This window comes from Andrena cerasifolii, chromosome 11 (assembly GCF_050908995.1).
Source record: "Andrena cerasifolii isolate SP2316 chromosome 11, iyAndCera1_principal, whole genome shotgun sequence".
NCBI lineage: Eukaryota > Metazoa > Arthropoda > Insecta > Hymenoptera > Andrenidae > Andrena > Andrena cerasifolii.
The window spans coordinates 2796799-2805769 of NC_135128.1; the positions used below are offsets into that span (position 1 = coordinate 2796799).

The window sequence follows — 8971 nt, forward strand, 5'->3', positions numbered from 1 at the left end:
TAACAACTTGCCCCATAAAGGGGTAAGAAGTTCCGCTTCGACCAGCCACAAATAAATTACTTTTTACGAAAAACCTATTACAATATATTAATCACAAGCTAGAAATCATAAAATATAATAAATTTAACAAAAAATTAGTGAATAGTGAAGAGAATAACTACATTATTTTCCAGTCATTTTTTTATGTTTTATCGAAATCGCAACTTTTAGCCCCGGTCTCCCCTACTGAAACATTTTTGCCGGTAGTATATATCACGGCGAAATATAATTCGTTTGTTATTTATTATTCAGACTTATGAATATACCCATATTTGAATGTATACATACTTCACTTCCCTTTTCGATTTAATGGCCTTCTGTCTACATCGCGTATGTACGATACCGACTTTTGTGACACAGTTTCTACGCTATTATGGCGATTCATCGAACTGGGGTATCTACAATCCTACAAGGTTTCATCTTCGACGTTTGTCAAGATAACTGTTTAAGACTTTATTTCACGGTCTGACTCAATTGTCCGCATTCTGGCGCAACAATGACCATTCGGTTGCGATTCTTCGAAATCGATGAGTCGTTGATAATAGTTGCGCGTAACGCCATTTGTCAAAGCGCGATAGTAGAACCGTTCAGTATAGTGACTTTTGTCCAAGATGCTTCTGCGTTCTTTTATAAGTCGAAGTATAAGAAGTTTAGTGCACCTGACGTTTATTATTTATTACTTTTTTTTATACATTTATTGCTTTAAACCAGGTGTGGTTTATATAGCATATACAGTGTGCTTACTTTTCGAGTTTAGTATAACATTGTTAGTTTATTGAGCTGTGTTAGCTATTTTTATTTACTTAGAGGTCTTCACATAAATTTAAAAATAGGTAGCATTATTGAAGGTCATTGAAGAGGAATAACATTAAACAATCGCCAATTTATGTTTCGAAATTTCAATGGAAAAGTCTAAATTAATTTTCTGTATGCCTGGTTCGCCAAGAAATAGGAAGAAATGCAAAAATAGGGAAGAAGTTGGAAATACGCACCCCCACTCTGTCGCTCGTAACTTCCTGATTTGTGCATGGATTTTGCTCAGGTTGGGCCTGTTTTCTTCGTAAAGGTGCGCACTCTACGTAAAAAATAAGAAACTGGACATCACATGATAATTTCTATGTCTCCCAGGCTATGTAGTGAATTATCGATTTCAATTTCGGCCCCAAAACATTACATTTTTCGTAAGTTTCGATCGATTCCGCCTAAACTGTTGGTCCGATTGGAAAACGATATAGGAAAGAGTTGTAGGCAATTTAATTACCTTTGATTTAAGAGTCGTCGGGATCAAATTGATCGGCTCTAATGCGAGATATGGCCAAAAACGTCGGGTCGTCAAATTACAGAATTACCAAAGTATTTATCGGGTGATATCTCAAAATCGTATCCTTAGGATTTCGCCTCCTGTCGATTTTTGAGTTTAGGGGATCACATTACATAAGAATTTCATAGTGGAGTCTCGGTCACAAATAATTTTTTGGATTTTGTAAACTAGTGTTTTCAAAATTGGCCGCCTTGTAAGATAAGAAAAATGTTTTCGTAAACATACGGGTTTATTACTAATTAATTTACAAAATATAGCAGTGCCGAGTGATTCGTGATTGTCATCGCTGCTCCGTTCAGTGAAAAACGAGTTAAGTATGCAAGAAATAAATCCTATTAAAATAACAAACAATTCAAGAAATTCTCAAAGTGTTTCTAATATTTCTCTATTTACCTTCAAATTTTAGCAGAGATTTTTAATTTTAAGAATCAACAGTGTTGTAATTACTTTGGGGGAAACTTCTTTGATATAACCCTCATGTAAAAATCAAGAGGGGTAGATGAGTGGATCGTGGAGGCTATTCAATAATTCCTTTACAACCAATCTACCTTTGCAGATAACATGTGCTTACAGGGGAATTTTGGTAATATAAAAACTCTGACTTTATATAATTTTCAAGTTTTTAGAGCCTTATATATATATATGTTGAATTCTAATATTTAGGTACCTACTCTGTTCCTAAATTTAGGCTGATATATATATATATATATATATATATATATATATATATACTTTTAATATGATAACACATATTACAATTTAAAGTGTTTTTTAACCCTGAAGAATAAAAAAATTTCCGAAACTATTTGTCCGATTACACCCCCTATAGCACACTTTGTTGCAGGAATGTCTCAATTATGTTGCAGTGCAACATTTGGAACATTCCACGGAATGTTACCGAAACGTTACAAGTAAATTGCTATGTCCGCTCCTGTGCAATATTGCAGGAGATATTCCTGCAACATTGTTTCGGAATTTTACAGCAATGGTCACGCAACGTTTCGGAGAGATTACAGCGATGATTCCGCGAGTATTGTGTGCGCAATATTCCAGGAACATTGCACAAATGTGGCCATTGCAGTATTGCACGGCAATATTTCCACAATGTTGCAGTAACATTGCAATGCAACCTGCAAGCAACCTGCAACCTTGTAATGTGCAGCAACGGTTCTGCCCGCTCCTGCAATAAAGTGTGCTGTAGGGAACTGTTCAACAAAATTTAACTTTTTTCGGACTTGTAACATTCAATAGCCGTTTCTTACAGATTTGGGTGTGCTGAATGCGAACCCGCACACCGTTTTTCGTCATTACCCTCAGTTTTCGAGAAATTCGATTTTTAAAAAAAAAAAAATTTTCAACTTTGAACATTTTTTGTGTCCAAACAGTAAGAGTTATTCGGCTGCTTGTTAGTCAAATTATTCTGCAAACTCTCTCCAACAAAATCATATAAGCTTTTATTGCATTATGAGTATTTAACCGTTCGTTGACACTCTGGGTGTGAACCACCCAAAAGCTGATTTTGACGCTCTGTACCTTTTTCAGTACGTAGATTCTACGCATTATATCGGGGATATTAGTAAAATATCTCTATTTTTCAATTACCGAAATAACCTACCTTTTATATGCAAAATAAATACCTTTTTTCCACAGCCGACTTGCAAACTATTTTTGTTCTCAAAATATTGTATCTGAACAACAACTCTGCAGATTTTTAGCTCCTAATACTGTTTAGAAAAGTTACAATTTTTTGCAGCTAATCTTCGTTTTTTCTCGACATATGGTAATCTAAATTTTTTTTTACAAAAACTGTGGTAAAATTTCAATTAAAAAAAAACTATTGGAATACATTCTAGAGTCCTTGAAATTGACCCATAATTTTTTTCATAACGTTTGGATTCTTTAGATGAGAATGGCAGTCATTCAAAAATTGATTGAAAAAAGAGGTGCCTCAACGAAGGGTTAAATATGTTTAAACAGCGGTGACATTTTCAATACAGAAGCGAAATAGTATGGCAAACTATGCGGCGCCGATTCTGTTCCGCTAAGTGGTAGTAGACCGTCCGCCGCCGCGGTTGACTACCACTGCCGGTAGCGCACGTTTTACCAAACTATTTCGTTTCTGTACCGAAAACAAAACGTGACTTACCACTTCTGTTCATATTTTCTGGAGGAAAAATGCCTGCTGCATCGCGTGAAGTAGTCATATTTTCTCCTAGACCCTTAGTTTTTTTTAAATAAATTAATAGATATCTGCAAAAATTCATGCATTGCGGGTGTCCATTTCCCCTTGATCGTTGTTTAAACATATTTAAATGTTCATAATGTCATATAACGTATATCACTTTATTCGGGAGGGTTCAGAATAATTTGACGTAACACGCAACCGATTAACTATTACTGTTTGAACACAAAAAATATTCAAAGTTGAGAATTTTTTTCCAAAATCGAATTTCTCGAAAACTGAGGGTGATAACGAAAAACTGTTTGCGGATTCGTATTCAACGCACAAAATTCTATAGGAGACGGTTATTAAATGTTACAATTCCAGATGGCTATTTAACAATTATCCATTTATATCGAGGTCCTTTACAAACCTGCAGAATTTAAAAAAAAATCAACATTTTCTGGTTACTAAAGTTACCCTTGTTAGGTATTCATTCACTTGTCGTTCATTTTGTGCGCAGTAACTATTTGACTACACCTCGCCTTCATTTCGAATGTTTAGAGAAACACTTTTTAACAGTTCTGGCCACAAGTCATTAGACAATTTCGAAAATTAACACTACATATTTTTAAAAACGAAGAAGTGAGGAAACTACTTTTCTAGTTTTGGCTGCTTCAGTATGGTGCCGAAATTTGGTCGTTAAAAGTTATATTTATTTATTATACAGTCATTATAATAAATCTAGTAGATTATAGTTACAAATATAAGTTTAGAAATACCCTTTAAACCAGTGTTTCCCAATCCTTTTTGAGTCGCAATTCCCTTTTATAATATTCAAATAACCTGCGACCGTTCACCCTTCATATGAGGTGGGGTAAAGAAAACAAATTAAAAATAGGTATTTCAGAATATAATTCTAATTTAATAATATTTATAAAAAAAAACCGTGGCGACTCCCTAGAAAACACTTCACGGCCCACAGGTTGGGAATCACTGCTTAAACGAACGCTCCTGAAATTATTTTCTCATCCGCAGTGAAATAAATTCCTACCTGTCACCGAACGTTAATGAAGTTTGTTTCGTAGTCATTAAAATAGATTAAATTTTCAACGGTTACAGCTTTGTGGACGCTCGTTTTACTTCAGTAAACGTATTTATCGCGAGATTCTTCTGGCGTCGTTTCCTTAAATCTTCGCTATTAGTATCTACGAATTACAAATAAATTGAAAACCCTGAAACAACATCAGACTAAGTTGCTTCCGCCTTATCATTATTTTTTTAACTGAAAGTTTCATTGAAATTTCAATACTCAAGGTAATTAATACAAGGTATTAATTAATCTAAAATGTAAATGCTTAAATATATTAAAAACCATTCTATACAATTTAAAATACTTCAATCCTAAAATTAACGTGTAAATTGTTAATGATTAAGGTAGTTCCTGAATATTCTACTGAATTCAAGAATTCTTTTAAATTTCGTTCAAAACTAATTTCGAATACAAGAAACCCTTTGCAAAGTTTAAAATCGGTTTACCACATAGTTATCGAGAAATTGTTGATTAAAGTTGATGCATTTTAAAAATATTCATAACATGATCAGCATGTTTATTACTAACAAAAGACTCATATTTTCGCCACACAGATTTTAAAAAATTGATATTACTTAATAAACATTTTGAACAGCACATAAAGTCGTACCAAGCATTTCATCAATAAATATTATTGTATTCCTATTCAGAGGAGAGATATCAGGACTTGGGTCGAATTCCACGCATACGATTACAAAAATTTCATATGAATATTCAGATAAGATAAAAGCGTCCGCATTGTGGGACATAAAGAAACGAACGTCTCGAAGGAATTCCCGTCGTCCATAATCAAGTCTTTCTGCAGGGATGTTCTCGAACGTGTAATAAAGAAAATGTGTTATACAGATGTCGACAGAGTAAGCGAAACCGCAAATTTCTCCTCGTAAATATATTCTACATCGCAGCACTCGCCGATCACATCGATGATCTCGTTTTTATGAATTGCTTCGAGCATTCCTCGGTAATATGTCGGGGCAAATTCGTAACGCGTTTATAGATCCTGTTCGGCGAACGCACTGAAATTACAAGCGCTTGCAAAATGAGAGCAACCCTTATTTTTCCATAGAATTTCTACGTTTATCAACGAAATTACCCGCAATCTCCTCTATTCCCCTTTCTTTAATTACTTTTGCCGTGTATTATGCTGCGTTAACCTTCACTCCGCGTACCAATAGTCTAACGTTAACCGTGCACAGGGGTGTAATTACACCCCAGCATTCTCAGTGCAAAGTGCGCAGAAAAAAAGCTCTGACTGCGTAAGTATTTGTGAAATTCTATTGATTTTTAGGAAGACAGATGTAAAAAGAATTAAAACATTTAATTTAAGATATAAAAATTATTTATAAGACCCACGTCTTCCTAAAACTCCTTTCAGAGACTAAAACCCAAATTCGAGTGACCCCCTCCCCAGCACGCCTCGTAAACACAAGCAAGACACGTCGAATAGAAGAAAGACCTCTGCGTATGTTACCTACGGATCGTGGATGTTGACTGCGCTAGAAATTGCCAGTAAAAAGCAGGATTTCTCAAGGGACGTGTCTTACCTCTTAGGTATCCCACGGTAGCCGCACAGGAGTGGTGTAGCAGAAGATATTTTCCAGCAGCAGGTGGAGCCTCGCGTGCCCCCCTCTACCCGCGAAGGTAGCCGCACTTGACACGCAAAAAATCAAGATTCCAAAGGCGAAAATTTCCTTCGACACACGCACCAAGGCGTCCCCGCGGTCCAACGTGCCGCAGCACTTTTTATTGCCACACTTCCCGCCACTCACCAGCGCGCATTCCCCCCCGTACAGCAGTTCCAACGTTCCTACATCAAAATCGAGGTAGCCTCTAAAACACTTTTTTCCATGCGTCCGCACAGGTTACCGCCGCGTTTACGACGCTCCTGCCCGACAATTTCTTTAACTTTCTCCATCCACGGCGTTTAACTTCCTTTAGGGCCCCTTAATGAAGACTTAAGAACCTCCTCGTGTAATATTTCCGACGGGACGTGGTCGCCCAGACGGTTTTATTCTGCTTTAATTTCACTCCCTTTTAAACACCTTTTAATCTCAATCATCCACTTGGTTACGAACCATGGTACCAGCGACTCTTAAGTAAACATTGTATAAATTACGAGCATTGTCGTTAGGACTCCACCCAGCCGAAAGATTACGAACAATCATTTGCAACGTGCCACACTTTCTGCGGAGAATGGAGGCAGCTCAAGGCTTCGATCTGCTTCGCTTCAAGAATCCCTCTCTGTTCGAAATTTGTGCGATTTCATTTCTTCTTTCAGCAGGTTTCTAACAGAAGCTTCGTTCCAATGTAAACGATTCCAGGAATGATCCAGGTAACGTACTTGATACCTCTGAACACCTGTTCTGTATTCTTTCTTGCACTGACCTGGTCCTCGCATCTTCGACACCGCTCTTGCGGTTTTTACGTCATCGTACACGATGTAATTCCAACAGGAATAAACCTAGCAACGTTTCTCCTGCTTTTTGGTAGGACACTGCCAGATTTGGTGAACTCCGAGTCCTCCTGCTTCGAGTGGCATTCCCACCGTACCAAGAAACCTTTCATTGACAAACCTTCGTTCATTGACGAAAATCGAAGAACGATTGAAACTCCGAGGTAACGTAAACTTGTCACTCGTTAACTGGTCCCCTCGCGTACACAAAACGCACGCGGTTCCCACCGAATGCACCTTTTAAAGCCGCTTATTTCCCTCGTCCGAGGAAAGCATCCGCGGCAGAAATGTCAGGGGGTCCAACAGTTTTCTAACGATTCGGTGATAGGTAATTTATTCGGCGCTCCCCTCGGTTGCCATCTCGGAATTAAGATTTCAGGGGCCCCCTCGGAGGGGCGAGGTCGATGTAAATGAGCCCCCGTGATCGTAGATTTCTGCGAAAACCGATCCTCTTCTTGACGCGTGCGATCACAGCCGAGAAATAGGAGGCCCTCTCCCTGTTTCCTTCACCTGCTACGTCGTTCCCCGCGCAGGATCTCAGCCGCGACCGATCATTCCGACGGATTTCGGTCACGTTCCTCGCGCTGGGCCGCCTAGGTGGAGAAGAAGCCTCGTGATAGCCGACTTCCACGGCTTTCCTGGGCCCCGTGCAATCCCGTAGGAGCCAGCTCGTTCGAGCAGCGACGTAGCACTTGGCACGAAGCCTCAGGTGAGACGCCAGGTGGGTACCGGGAATGACGGCCTCTCCTCTCTCTTCTCCCCGTCGGGCTCCCACCCCACCTCAGAGAACCACAGGCAAGGTTTACGGAGAACAAGAGGATTCTTGATCCTCTCGGGTCGGCTACGAAGGTCGAGGCGCCTCTGCAGGGTTCGACGATCTTCACCTAGTGCCGGCACGTTCCTCCAGGTCTCTGCTTTACCGATCTGTACCGCGATCCTCACGATCGGTGGGAGAGCACGATGGGTAACAGCGTTAGCGACTGGTGTTCTTCTTTTAGGTTATTTTGGCTTGCATGAACCACTTACCGATGTGGGTTAATTGCGACAAAATACACTATTTGGATTTACAACTTGATATACAGTTTGGTAAACTTTAGGAATTTTAAGAGTTGTTCTGTATAGTTGTGGTTAGGTTATCTTTTATAGAGGTTTCAGGTTGAATAATCTTCTCTTATTGCTGGTAGAGTGTCTTCTGCATTTTAAAATGATGTGGTTAATTGTTATTGTAATATCACATATGTCGTGTGATGGGGGCTTCTTTGTTGAGGAGGTAGAGCTGCGTAATTTTGGTATGAGCGATCCTCGGTCTTGAAATTAACACTTGGTCAGTTCTTGATAAGGAGCATGTTATGTTGATGTCGGAGAAACTGTATTTGATGAAGTGGAAACGTGGACCGATGTTAGATTTCCATTCTTCCACAGTTTAAACTCCTTGCTACCACAATTTAATTGTTATTTGATTCGTTCTTAGTTCTGGGTACATACCAAAGTCCTGAAAAAGCGAAATGAAATTTGGGGTGGTATGCTTTCAATATATTATTACGCATATTGTAGGCACTAATAATATGCGAAAATAGAACGCAGCCGGAGACCCGAACCTCGTGCACTGTCTGTGTTAAAGCAAACATTACCTATGTTTTGTATGTCCTCTGGCATCAGAAATAGTTTCTCAGCTTGATCATAATTTGTACAAGAAATTGTGTTTATCAGAACACGTAGGTACTAAACGTGTTAATATTTTTTTTTTCATTGAAGGTAACCAGTTTTTCGTTTTAATCTACTTATACAGCATTGCATAATGCAACTTTCAAAGCTTTTTGCAAAACACGAAAAATTTATTCAAGATTCCTACTTTATCGACCATGTCAAAAACATTAAGGTGCCAACCAAACGGTGTATCGCAAT

At 38.5% G+C, this 8971-nt stretch overlaps 1 protein-coding gene across 1 annotated transcript in view; it reads right to left on the reverse strand.

The window, feature by feature from the left end:
- LOC143374546 (uncharacterized) overlaps positions 1–7841 on the reverse strand; it is a 127007-nt gene extending 119166 nt beyond the window's left edge. Inside the window, exon 1 of the mRNA XM_076822743.1 lies at positions 6159–7841. The gene's annotated coding sequence lies outside the window, so the exon portion shown is untranslated. The remainder of the gene's footprint in view (positions 1–6158) is intronic.
- Positions 7842–8971: the final 1130 nt, after the last annotated feature.